Consider the following 14134-nt stretch of genomic DNA (forward strand, 5'->3'; position numbering starts at 1 on the left):
AGAGTATATGATAGAACATTTATATTTTAATTTAAAAAAGTTATATTTATAACCCTTTAAAATAAACTTTCAGAGTTACTATCCCATTTGGATGTATACAAATTTTAAAAAGTGAGGATATCAAGAGTTTTCCCACATGGAATTGTAGTCCACTTTTTGCTGTGTGATGTTTTAATCTGAAACATCTAGTTGTCCCATGCCCCCTACACAGAAATGATGAGCATTTTTCCAAATCATGTAAGCTGCAATACTCTCGTTCATTTGTTTACAAGTTTATTCCTCCATGTTTTTATTCATTCAGTGCCTCAGTTCATCTTGTACAGACTAGATGCTTCTAGACTCAGAGAGTCCAAAAACCTAAAACCTTCAGCACCAAGAGCACAGTACTAAAAAGATGCTACTGTTGTTCTTTCCCCTTCCATAGTTTATAGAAAAGACAGCCTTAACTTTGCTGAACCATACAAGCAATAATGTGTTTCTTCCTATAGAAACATTAGACAGAATAAGAAATTTCAATTGCTTTACAAAGAACACACACGTACATCATCATCATCACCACCACCACCACCCTCATCATCATTGATCAAACTCTCATCTCTGCATAGGAAACTTGCATTTTCCTCAACATAGATTTTTTTCTAAATTACTGTTTAAGTCAACTTTGGGTGCAAATGCAAATTATTACAAGTCAAAACTGAAGCGTTCCTATCAGATTTACCTCAGGACAAGTAAAATGGTAAATATTCCAAGAATTATTCAGAAAATACTCAAAGATATTGACTACAATTAAACTTTACCTCCAATTTATTCGGGCTAAAACTTAATGTAGTTATAGCATTAATTTGACACGACACAAGCTAGCTCTTTTGGCAATATTTGAAAAGAACATTGTATTTGCTAAAGTTCACATTTCCAAGACTGCCAGTGCCCTTAGTAAAAGTTCACTTGAGAATACCTTCTGATATCTTTTTTACCAGAGTTTCCAACCCCTGGGAAAACCATATCTTCATCTATATATAAAATGGTAGGTGGTAAGACAATTAGCCTAATGAGACTTTAAGAGGACAAAACTTATATTTGAATGTGACCCCTGGTTTGTAATTTTTAATTATTATTTAATTGTTATAGTCGAGACTTTATCCCCCTTCTGTTCCACCCTCCTACTGTTCAACCTTCTACACCTCCTTATTCCTACCCCTGTCTCCTAGAGGATGTCCCTTACCACCAACCCACCCGAGGTCCCTACTTCCAGGGGCCCCAGGTCTCTCCAAGGTTAGGTGCATCTTCTCTGAGTCTCGGCCCTGCAGTTCTCTGATGTATATGTGTTGAGGCCTCATAACAGTTGGTGTATGCTGCCTGGTTGAGGACTTAGTGTCTAAGCAATCCCACAGCTCCAAGGTAATTGAGACTGCTGATCCTCTTTATCTTTTTCTAGCTTTTCCCCAATTCAACCAAAGGGGTCAGCAGCTTCTGTCCATTGGTTGGGTGTAAATATCTGCATCTGACTCTTTCAGCTGCTTGTTGGGCCTTTCAGAGGGCAGTAATGATAGGCCCTTGTTTGTAAGCACACTATAGCTTCGATGATATTGTCAGGCACTGGGGCCTCCCCTTGAGCTGGATCCTTTTGGGTCTGTTGCTGGACCTCCTTTTCCTTAGGCTCTTCTCCATTTTTGTCCCTGCAGTTCTTTTAGACAGGAACAATTATGGTCAGAGTTTTGACTATGGGTTGGAAACCTAACCTTTTACTTGATTCCCCATCTTTCTGCTGGAGGTGGTGTCTACAAGTTTCCTCTCCTCACTGTAGGGCATTTCATCTAGATGCCCCACCATGCCACAGGAGTACATATTCCACTATGTTTATAGCAGCCTTATTTGTAATAGCCAGAAGCTGAAAACAACCCAGATGTCCCACAACAAAAGAATGAATACAGGAAATGTGGTTCATTTACACAGTGGAACACTACTCAGCTATTAAGGATGAGGAAATCATGAGTTTTTCAGGCAAATGGATGGAAGTAGAAAAATGTTATGCTGAATGAGGTCATTCAGACCCAACAGAATATGCATGGTATATACTCATTAATAAGTGGATATTAGCCAAAAAGTACAGAATTCCCAGGGTACAATCCACAAAACTCAAGAAGGCTAATATTCTGAAAGGACTAAGTGAGGATGCCTCAATCCCACTTGGGAAAGAAAAGAAAGCAATCACAGGAGGGGGGAATCTTAGGGAGGGACCTAGGTGGAAAAGGTGACAGGGAACAGAAGAGGGGAACATGATCAAGTATTGGGGTGGAGAACAGGACTGAAACCCTGAGGGCCAGCGGAAAGAACAGAAACAAGTAACCTCTGGAGGTAGAAGGTGGGGTGATCCTGTAGAATGTACCAGAGACCTGGGAGGTGAAAGACTCAGCATTCAAAAAGAGGGACGTTAGATGAAATGCCCTGGCTTATTTTTTACACGAGCTGTTGTTCCCTGTAAATCTCCAGCTCTTACAATGTAGACACAAATGTGGTAGCTGATCCCATCACACACAAACGTTTCCTGTCTGTGTGACAGCAGCCACTGATGGATTGGTTCCCCCTAAGGCATATCATGAATAGAATCCAATCACAGTGGCTGTAGGGAGAAGATCTAAAGCTTTACTCTACAAGGAAATGGCAAGTATCTGAGGTTATAGATATGCTAATTAGCATGGCTTGATCAATTTATTATGTATTAAAGCATTGCGTGATACTCTACACATATCCACAATTATTTGCCCGTTAAGTCTGAAATGAGCATTTTAGAAAAAGTAGTTAGGTGACAATTCAGAAATGTGACAAAGGTAATAAAAACAAAATGCAGGCCATTACTAATCAGCAAAAGAATAGAGCAATTAACATGAAGTGGGTGATCTCAAGGAGTTTTAAATATACTTTCATTAAAATATGATTATATCACTCATCCCTCCGTTCCCACCTCCAGGCCTTTCCAGCTACACTCCTATAAAACCCTCCCACACTCTCAAGTTGACAACCTCTTTTTCTTTATTATTGCTATTACATATGTGTGTGCCAAACATATATAAATACAAGTATTTTCCCTCTTACTGTAAGTAACTGCGATTTTCAGCTGTTTTTAAAATTGAGCAAATACTTGAAACAAGGTTTTTCTCTAGTCTGTTATCCCTCTCACGATCCCTTAAATGTCTGCTTATACAAATAGGTTAATTCGTGTGTTCATTCATCCATGCATTCATGTATTCACACCTTTATTCTGTCGGTGTTCAACTCATGCAAACATTCCTCAAAAATTTCCACTTCATTTACTGCAAAGGCAACGGTTTTTGTGGTGCTTCTGATAAGGGAATATGGGCAAATGATAAAAAAAAAACTCTTTGAAACAATGAGATAGACACTATTATGTTTTGTTGAAAACATAAGCCTGTGCTATGACTTCAGGTCTGACATTTTGGCTTTATGGAATAACAACTGGTTTGAAAGGTTTTACTGCATGAGTTGTCTACAAATAACCAATAAAATTTGATGCCTGTGAACAATGTACACGCATGAACATTTAATGCCTACCTGTTTTGTGAGCACTGAAAAGCTACATTTCACTTTATATGGTCAAGGTCAAAAGAATAAATCCAAACCAAATGAAAAAAAAATGTTTCCAAAATCTATATGCACCAAGAAACTCTAAAAGTCCCTGGGATACAAAAGCACTTTCTAGTTGGGCTTTGTATTTCTCCTATTCGTGGTTGTTCAGACACATACCCTAGCAATTCACTATCATCACAGGCTACTCATCTCCTCATTTCAACCTTTCAAATTGTTTGTACCAGGAAATCACAAGGGCCCCGATCATCACTCTCAAAAGAGGGAATCATTCTGCTTCCACATCAAAAGCATTTGAATAGTTCTGCTAGTTACGGGGAAGGTGGAAGCTAAAATGTTGAAACTGCTGCATTATTATTTTGAAGTGAGATAGCAGTTCCATCAGCTCAATCGGCAAAGAATTGTACATGCCCAGAAAACCAAAGGCTTGGCCTTGTACAATGCTTTGCATCGTTTACATTTGATCCATGTTTATTTTCCACGTGCTAATCTCCGTACGTCCCTGTGACTCATTAAGAAACAATAGAAGAGCAGTCTGAAGCTACTTTAACCCCTGTGAATTCCCACAGGTGGCGACTAGAAATAGGGATCCCTTTTCCCTTTGATTAAGTGACTTCCTTAAACATCACAGATTTGAAGTTTAACTTCTGCACTGAGACTAAACTCGGCCTTAATTTTAGTGATTATGTGCAGTGGGACAGCACTGTAGTGGCTCACAGATGCACAGGTTTAGTTTTCTGACAAAGGAAGTATAAAATGTTTCTCAACTTTGACATCAATGGGACTTTAAAAATCTGCATAGTACCACACATGCAGCATACCTTCTCTCAGTTAAATAGAAAGGAATCATATACCATGAATAATTCCCATGGACTGCAGAAACCTCTGGGTCTTGTGTACTTTGTATGCATAACACTTCACATTTTTCCCAGGAAAGTCTGGTTGGTCTGTACTCTGCTAAATGGTTAATAATTTCTATTCACAAGCTTCTAGAGTAAATGCTCAAGAGTGGTTAGTGAAGGATATCTTTTTCTGAAAGTATGACTGGTGTTACACTTCATGCAAATGCATAGATTTTCCTCCAGTTACTCAATATTGTGCCTCACAGTGTTTGCTTCTTCAGTGAGGGTCCCACCTAGATACCCTCTCTTGAGCCCCTCCCATACCTGTCCCACTCAAGTCCATAGCTATAATCTGTTGAGTCGGTTTTATTGGAGATATATATATATATATATATATATATATATATATATATATATATATATACATACACTATCCTGTGTAGAACTCTACTTTAGTGTCAAAAAAAGTGCTTAGAACTGTCACTTTTCTGTTTTGTTGACATTTGGATAAACTTTAGCTCTCAGAAAAAAATAGGTGAGCTGCAGAACACTCTTTAAAGAAAAGTATGTGGCATCTATAAGTTAATGAAATTTTATTTCAAAAACTCAATGAAGTAATTCCTGATGATATTATGCTATACTAATATATTGATGCCCTGTCACCAGAGAAAATTCCTCTGGCAGCAGATGGGAGTAGGCACAGAGACCCACAGTCAGTCAGGTCTCCACAGCAATATTTTCTAAGACTATAATATTTTCCAAGGGAAATATTGGTTTAGAATCTTTTCACAAAGCACGACTTAACTGATGATGACGTATCTATCAAAGGGTCTACAACAACGTTTCTTATCTTACTAATCCTGCAAGCAACAGAGGTGTGGCCTTTTTGAAGTAGGTACACTGTGGGTGTGGGATTTACGATCCTGTGCTCAAGTTTCACCCAGTGCAGAAGAGAGTCCTCTTCTGGCTTCCCATGGAAGTCAGTCTCCTCTGGGCTGCCTTTGGCCCTCCAGCACCATGTCTGCATGGACACTGCCATGCTCCCCACCATGATAATAATGACGGAATCTTTAAGCCTGTAAGCCAGCCCTAATTAAATGTTTTCCTTTATAAGAGTTGCTTTAGTCATGTTGTCTTTCATAGCAATGAAATTCTAATTAAGACAATGATGAATACCAACTTGGAAACATATTAAACATTTTGTAATATAAAAATAATGATTTCCATTTTGGACTTACCCCTGGTGTAGTGTGTGGGATGTTCCCTCTACCTTCCTTTGTTAGCAATTCTCCCAAAACAATAAAAACACAAATACTGTAACTAAAGTGAATATACTGCAACCTCGAGGCTAAAAAGAAATCCACAAACCACAGTCATTTATTACCAATACATAGTTTATTATCAATGTAAGCTGATATTAACATAAACTTGAATAAATCAGGCTGTATTAAAGGATGTCAGAGATAAGGCATGGGATCATCACTAGGGATCGTTCAAGGAAAACTACCTGTTGCCTAGTTCTTATAAGACATTTATGACTTTCATAAAGATCCTAATTTAAATGTCATATCTCACAGAGATCTCACCAGAAGACTTGAATGTAGCCCTCCACTCTTCAAGTCACTCACTAATGCCTCAGCTTTTCCTCCTTGCATCAATTGATACCTAAATTTACATTATGCATTTATTTGTTTCCTGATTGTTCTAATCATCTGAAAGATTTGGTTCATTATCTTCATCTCTACAACTGAGGTTATGGATTAATGGTAGTTACAGGTACTCATTCAATAATGAAAAGATTCTCTTGAGCTTAAGATAGACACAATCATGATAAATAAGTACATCATAAGTGTAAAATGCATAAGACCCCTAACATATTTATCAGCACAATTCAGCAATTCACTGCCCTAGGAAGCACCACCTGCTCAGATGACCTGAAAGCTGACTGCTCCACAGGCCACCATCATGACAATTGTATCAATATATATCAAGATCCACTACACAATATCTACTGCACCATCATTAATCTGAGAAAGCAAATGATCGTGACATGGGACTGTTTGTAGAGAACATAAATAGAATACAAACCATTATTTCAGCTATACAATTAGAAAATTAGAAGATGGAAAAATGGGATAAAAAGGTCTAGCCTAGTACTTCTACACCAACCAAATATTATTGCAAGGAATCCACCTGGGAACCAAAGAAGTAAATAAAATAAAACGTGGAAGCTCTTAAGACAAAAATGTATACACTAATTCATATTTTCATATGAAATAAAAAATTGAAACACATTTTTGAAAACTACCATTTTATATAACACCATGATTGTAGAAAGTATATTTTAGATATGTTAAGCACAAAAATTTAGCACCTAAGAACTTGGAATTTTTACCTTAATGTATTCATCTCAGTCTGTTTTATCACACTGATTATTGTACTGGTTTTAAGCTTCCAGGAGAAAAAGCTGTGCATCTGGGAACAGGGCCTACCTTGGCCAAGGAACAAGCTATAAGATCCCACCTGTTTCTCTATGTTCTAAGGGAAAAGCATGTGATTCAGTCTCTATGGCAAATGTTCTACAGCTTTCTCACTTAGAATCTTGGGTACCGGTAACTAGTAAATGTGTCACCAGCGTGCATGGCCTCTCGGTGTACCATAGTCATGTTATTCAGACTTCCTGAGCCAGAGACAGGAGAACAAGAGTTAGGATTCACTCACTGCTACTGTACCATCATCTTTTCTAATTTCTTGCCTTCTTGTAGACTGTTGTGGTATGGATAAAAGCCTTGGCCTCTTCTGTTTACTGTGTCCTACCAAAGGTAGACTGCCTCAAATAACATTCGCCTTTCTGTCTTTCTTTCCTTCCTTCCTTCCTCCCTTTTTTCTTTCCTTCCTTCCTTCTTGTCTGCCTTCCTGACTTCCTTCCTACTTTCCTGCTTTCCTGTCTCTCTTCTTGCCTCTGCCCAGAAATCAGGGATTGCATAGATATGTCACCATATTCAACTTGTTTTACATTGTTTAATGTTACATAAAATTTCAGTATTATTTAGTCAAGTATAAGTTTCAATTACAAATTTATTGTATCATGAAACAGCTATCTTCATATAGCATCTTAAAATATCCTTAGAAGGTGCATCTTAATACTACTTATATAGGGGGTTTTCTTTTCTCCCAATTTATCTCTTCAACTTTACACACAATTTCAGCGTGACTGTATCTATGGATTTTCTGATTGTTGCTAACCTAATTTCTCTTCATCAGTTGGTCAGGCTACCATTTACCAAGAGTCATATATTGTATGGATTTCTCTTCTATTACAAAAATGCTGTCTTTTCTAATATTTTCACTTTTACAGCATAATTTTATTATCTGCTATTAAATATAAACCACCTGCCTGGTGAATTATCACTTTTATGAGTCTTCTTCATGGAATGGCCATTCAGAACCTGCCCCGCCTGAGGATCCAGCCCATATACATATAGCTACCAAACCCAGACAATATTGCTGAGGCCAAGAAGTACATGCTGACAGGAGCCTGATAAAGCTGTCTCCTGAGAGGCTTTGTCAGAGCATAACAAATACAGAGGCAAATGCTAGCAGCCAACCATTGAACTGAGAATGGGGTCCCAATTGGAGGAGTTAAAGAAAGGTTTGAAGGAGCTGAAGGGGCTTGCAACCCCATAAGAACAACAATACCAACCAACCAGAGCTCCCAGGAACTAAACTACCATCCAACGAGTACACATGGACAGACCCATGGCTCCAGCTGCATATGTAGCAGGGGATGGCCTTGTTAGGCACCAATGGCACCAATGAGAGGAGAAGCCCTTGGTGTAGGGGGATGTGAGGATGGGAATGCAGGAAGGAGTGGGTGGTTGGATGGGGAAACATCCTCACAGAAGAAGGGGATGATAGGGAATGGAATAGGGTGGTTATGGGTAGGAAATGAGAAAAGGGAAAACATTTGAAATGTAAATTAAAAATATTCAATAAAAAAATAAGGAGTCTCCTTCATATGAGGACAATTGCAAACCACACTTCCAGCAGTCTCATACTTCATGAGGATCATGAGGAACCAAGAACAGATCCCAAGTGTGGACATTAATGGAACACCTGAATCCTTATCTGGTACAAACTAACTTTAGAACAAAAATTTACTTCTCAAAGGATATTCTTGACTAAATGAGTCACAGGTTAATTCTTTCTGATAAAAGAAAGACAATGAAATTAATATAATCTTATATAGAATGCATAACACACTCATACACATACACACACACACACACACACACACACACACATATATATATATATATATATATATATGCTCACTTATAATCAAGTGGAGGAAGTTTTGTCTTGGGATAACCTGTTTCCATTGTTTAATTAAAAGCATACATTTGTACAGGCTTTCCATAAATTATATAACAGATAAGAATAGCAGAATCTTTTTTTGAAAAGGCTCTAATTATACTGTAGATTTACATGGAATTTCTACAGCTAAAATGAGTTAATTCTTCTCTTTGTAATGCTATAGAAACAAAAATGGCTACCTGTTTTACAATATCCACAGATGTTCACTGCTATGTAATCAGTGAGAGTCAGGCTCACCCCGCTGTATAAACATACATCCTTGTTTCTAAGTCTTCTGTCTTAGCATAGAGGCAAGCATTATTAGTGAAATGAAGTATGTCATCCGATCACAGGATGCAGGTGAAGGAAAGGTGAGCATGTGGCGATGATTCCTGACAATTAAACAAGTAATTAACAGCTGCCTACTAACAAAGTGCAATTATCCAGAGCAGTGTAATGATTATCAGTCGCTCTACTGAGAGGTTTTTTTTGGGGTTTTCTGTGTTGTTCTTTATTGACCCTGAGCAAGTACACAAAGGCACAGGAGAAAAAAGCACTTGACAAAATTTTCTCCCAGCTGCCCATCACTGCATTTCCTATTGTCACACCTTCTTGGTACTCTGGGGAAGAGCTCACAGCAGCTCTGTGAGGTTTCTAAATAATACATCAAATCTGGGCTCATCATTTACCTTCATCATTATTTTTCTGTGTCACTAGTTGAAGTCCCGTGTTCATGCTCATTTTGAATTTCTGTATTTATCCTGGGTTGCAAAGTTGGGGGAGGAAATAAAAAGCACTATGAAAGAGAGAGTGTGTCTTGCAGAAAGCATCATGCGGGATCAATAGGCAAACAAAGATGTACAGTGGAAATTGCAGGCAGAAAGAAAGATGCTCATTACTTCTGACACAGAAATGTATGTCTTTCTTCTCTACTCACAAGTCTGTAGGGACCCAGAGATCATCAGTTGAGCGTGACATTCTGTTCTGTCATAGCTGTATACAAAAGACTACGATAGGAAAACTACATAGGGAATGGCAGCTGATAGATGGAAATGAAACATCCTACAGAATTAACCACTGAAAAACAAGTTCTCATCAGAGGTGGCTTTGAATGCAATATGCATTCCAGAATATGCACCAACCAGTATCTTCAAGTAGCTGTTTTTTGTTAAGTAGTCTATAAATTATTTACAGAGCAAAAAATATTCATGATCTTCAGAACAAAGGTCTTGATAAATCTATGAAACCATAATGCTCTTCTTACATGCAGTAATCTCTTAAGACACTGTCAGGAAATTGAAAGTCTAATGAAATGTTCAAAGTAATAATTTTTATTCATTTTAACATATTGAACATTTTTGAATAATGGTGTTCCCATCAGGAATTTCAAACTATAATAAAAAAAAAGGTTTATTTTCCAAAGGGAAAAAAAAAAACTTTACTTTGGCGATACTTAATACCAACACTGTTTTCTACTAAATTAATTTAGATAATATATTTATCAATATTAATTTTAATAATAATGCACAAAAAAGCTGCCACTCTCTAGAAGAAGCCATTTGTCATATTTAAATCAGAGAATTGCCCTAGAAAGTTTTGAAGAAAATTAGAAGACTTTTTATAGTTTGAGTAAAGACCTATTTGGGGACTCTTATCCTCACATTCTCATAGTGGTTCGGTGTCCCAGCTGCCTTGCATCTCCCAGAGCAGAAATAAATAGGCTCTGGCTGTCTCCACCAAATAATAAAATTTTAAAACATTATCTACTTGTATTCTATGTGTATGAGTCTTTGGCCTGAACATATGTTTGTGCAGCACATTCATGCCTACTGTCTATGTAGGCCAAAAGGCCATCAGTCTCTAAGAATTGGAGTTACAAAGGGTTGTGAGCCACCATGGGGGTGCTGGTAATTGAACCCGAGTCCTCTGAATGAGCAATAAGTGCTCTTAACCATTGAGACATCTCTCCAGCTCTACTCCTCCAAGCCAAAAGAGTTTTTGATCTTTACTCATTTATATTTTAACTGAGACTCTAGACAGACAATCAATCAAGTCATATAATTTAACATATATTCTTCACATCAGGATTGTTCACTAAGCTCTGTTTAAAACATTCTACTGTTTTTCTATCCCATATTTTCATGCTCTCCTACATGCCACCTGCAAACTAGTTTCAAAGTTCAGAAACATATGATTCAATATTTATTACCAGAATAACCCTCACTCCTTGTACCAGTATCCCATATTAGTTACCTTTATCATGAACGTAACCAAACTTGACAAGAAATAAATAAATAGATGTAAGGCTCTTTTTTCTGTAGTTTGAGGTATAGTCCACCATAGCAGGGAAGTTGTTCACAAGTGTGGCACCAGGAATAAGCAAATGCTTGCTTATGTTGGTCAAAGAGTCAGAGAACGAATCAGAAGAAGGGCCAGGCTATAAGGCTCAAAACTCACTTCTCAGTCACCCTAATCTTCCAGTTAGGCTTCATGTCCCAAAGGTTCAACATTCTCTGAAATAAGTATTGCCAAGTAATAAATCTTAAAATGCATCAACCTGTGGGGAAATTTCACAACCATGCTAACAGAAACACAGCTGCTTGAGCATTTTCTATATGGCTTCACTTTCAAAAGCTATTCAGAGGAAATAAACACCAATCCCCAAAACATATATGATCACATGAATCACTAATAAGTCACATAATAAAACTGAAACATCAATTCTGAAAGGTAAATGTCTGAGTTAGACAGATCTAAGGGGAAATATTATTAGATATGGAAATATAAAGTCAGTATGTGACTATTTAAATTTTTACACCTATATCCCTCTATACATTAATCCAAGACAGACGCACCAGCTCATTTTATTTTCATTTTCACACTGAGAATTTTAAACATAGCCAGAGGCAAATACTCAGAAATCTGGCTTTCCTAGGAAGAGTAGTTGGTGCCCCTTCACATACAGATGGCATTTCAGATGAATGTGGAGTTCCCAGTGGTGTTGAATCAACTCTCTATGTGATAAAACAGTTATTAGAAAGAGAGAATACGGGAGAGTGAGACCTCTCATGCTTCCGGTATCCTAATTTTTCTTTAATTACCTTTTATTACTTCACAGCAAACTCCAGTCTCCAATAACAGTGAAATAAAAAATGAAATCAAATGTTCGGTCTAGTTTCTACTCAGACAGAACATGTATATGTCATGCATATATTCCTTCATTTTCTATCACATCTGCATCTGCTAACATCAGAAAAATAGTTACACAGCAAGATGATGAGAAAACCTTAAATGCCACATTCTACGTCAATTCTACCTAATCATGGTCTTTGGGTGGCTTTATTACTTTAGTAAGAGGTCACCAGGTAAGAAGGTAACATCTGCTGAGCTCATTGATTGTTCTCACAGTTCCCTACAAAGGCACACATGTCCAGTCCTCAGGGTCAGTCGTGATCATGATGCACACAAAGTGGATGCAGAGAACCACTTTTATTTTTTTAATGGAAAGAAATGGGCAAAGCAGAGTAAGCATACTTAGGAATGGCTACTTCATTTTTTTTTAGTCTATTTTACGTCCTGATCCCACATCTTTTCTTCCTCTCTTCCCCGTACCACCCTTACAAATCCCTCCCCCATCACTCCTTCATTTTCCTCAAAGAAGAGGAGCAACCCTTGGATACCACCCCACCCTAGAGCTCCTAGTTCCAGCACATCTTCTCCCACTGAGGCCCAACCAGGCAGTCCAGGAAGGTGGTAGGAGATCCAGTGGCAGGCAACAGAGACCGAGACAGTCTCTGTTCTGCTTCTTAGGGTACCCATATGAAGACCAAGCTGCATATTTGCTACCAATGTGTAGAGCGTCTAGCTCCAGTTCCTCAATACTCTCTAGTTGATGGACTAGCCTCTGTGAGCTCACACAGTCCCAGGTTAATTGGCCGTGTAGGTCTTCTTGTGGTGTCCTTGCCTTACTACTTACTTGCTCACTTCTATCCTCGACTCTTCCACAAGACACCCGGGCGCTGCCTGATGTTTGGCTGTGGGTCGCTTGCGTCTGCCTCCATTCACTGCTGCATGAAGCCCCTAGAGAGTTATGCTACATTCTTGTCTTCAAGCATAACGGAGTGTCATTAATAGTATCATGGGTTGTTTCTCTCACATGAGAAGGGTCAGTCATTGGTTGGCTATTTCCTCAATCTCTGCTCCATCTTTATCCCTGCACATCCTGTAGGCAAGACAGATTCTGAGTTCAAGGTTTTGTGGGTGGAATGATGTGCCCCTTCCTCCTCTGTAAATCCTGCCTGGCTACAGGAGGTGGCCACTTCAGTTTCTATATCCCCGCCTCTGGTAGGAATCTCAGTTAGGGTCACCCCTATAGACTCCACGTATTCTCTTCTGTCCCAAGCCTCCAGCTATGTGGTTCCTTCTCTCCATCACCTCCTATAACTATTAATTTCCCCTTCTCAGTGAGATTCACACATCCTCCCTTAGGCCCTTCTTATTACTCCCTTTCTTTGGGTTTGTGGATTATAGCATGATTGTCCTGCACTTTATGGCTAATGTCCACTTATAAGACTTATAAGTGAGTACGTACCATCTGTGTCTTTCTGGTTCTGGGTTACCTCACTCAGGATAATATTCTCAAGTTCCATCCATTTGCCTGAAAAATTCATGATGTCTCTTTTTTAATTGCTGAATACTATTTCATCGTGTAGATGTAACACATTTTCTTTATCCATTCTTCAGTTGATGAACATCTAGATGAACTCCAGTTTCTGGCTATTACAGATAAAGCTGCTGTGAACATAGTTGAGCAAATTTCCCTGTGGTATAGTGGGGTATCTTTTGGAGATATGGTCAGTAGTAAAGCTGGTTCTTAAGGGAGAACTATTGTCAGTTTTCTGAGAAACTGTCACATTGATTTCCAAAGTGGTTATACAAATTTTCACTCCCACCCACAATGGAGAAGAAATTGGACACCAAAAATCCAAATAACCCAATTAAAAATGAGGTAAGAGCTAAGCAGTGAATTTTCAACAATGAATCTCAAATGGAAAAGAAACACTTAAAGAAATATCCAATGTCCTTAGTCATTAGGCTTATGCAAATCAAAATGACCTTGAGATTCCATCTCACCCCTGTCAGAATGTCTAAGGTCAAAAACTCAAGTGATTGGACATGCTGGTGAGGATGTCGAGCAAGGATTGCCTATTTAGATATCAGGGAATTCTGGACCAATGAGGGTACAGCAAGTTAAGTACCAGGACTGAGGTAAATAACAGATAGATAGTATCCCAATGTGTAGAGTCCCAGCAGAGAAAGGTTTGTGCTGTGGA

This window comes from Rattus norvegicus, chromosome 18, assembly GCF_021556685.1.
Source record: "Rattus norvegicus strain SHRSP/BbbUtx chromosome 18, alternate assembly SHRSP_T2T, whole genome shotgun sequence".
Classification (NCBI taxonomy): domain Eukaryota; kingdom Metazoa; phylum Chordata; class Mammalia; order Rodentia; family Muridae; genus Rattus; species Rattus norvegicus.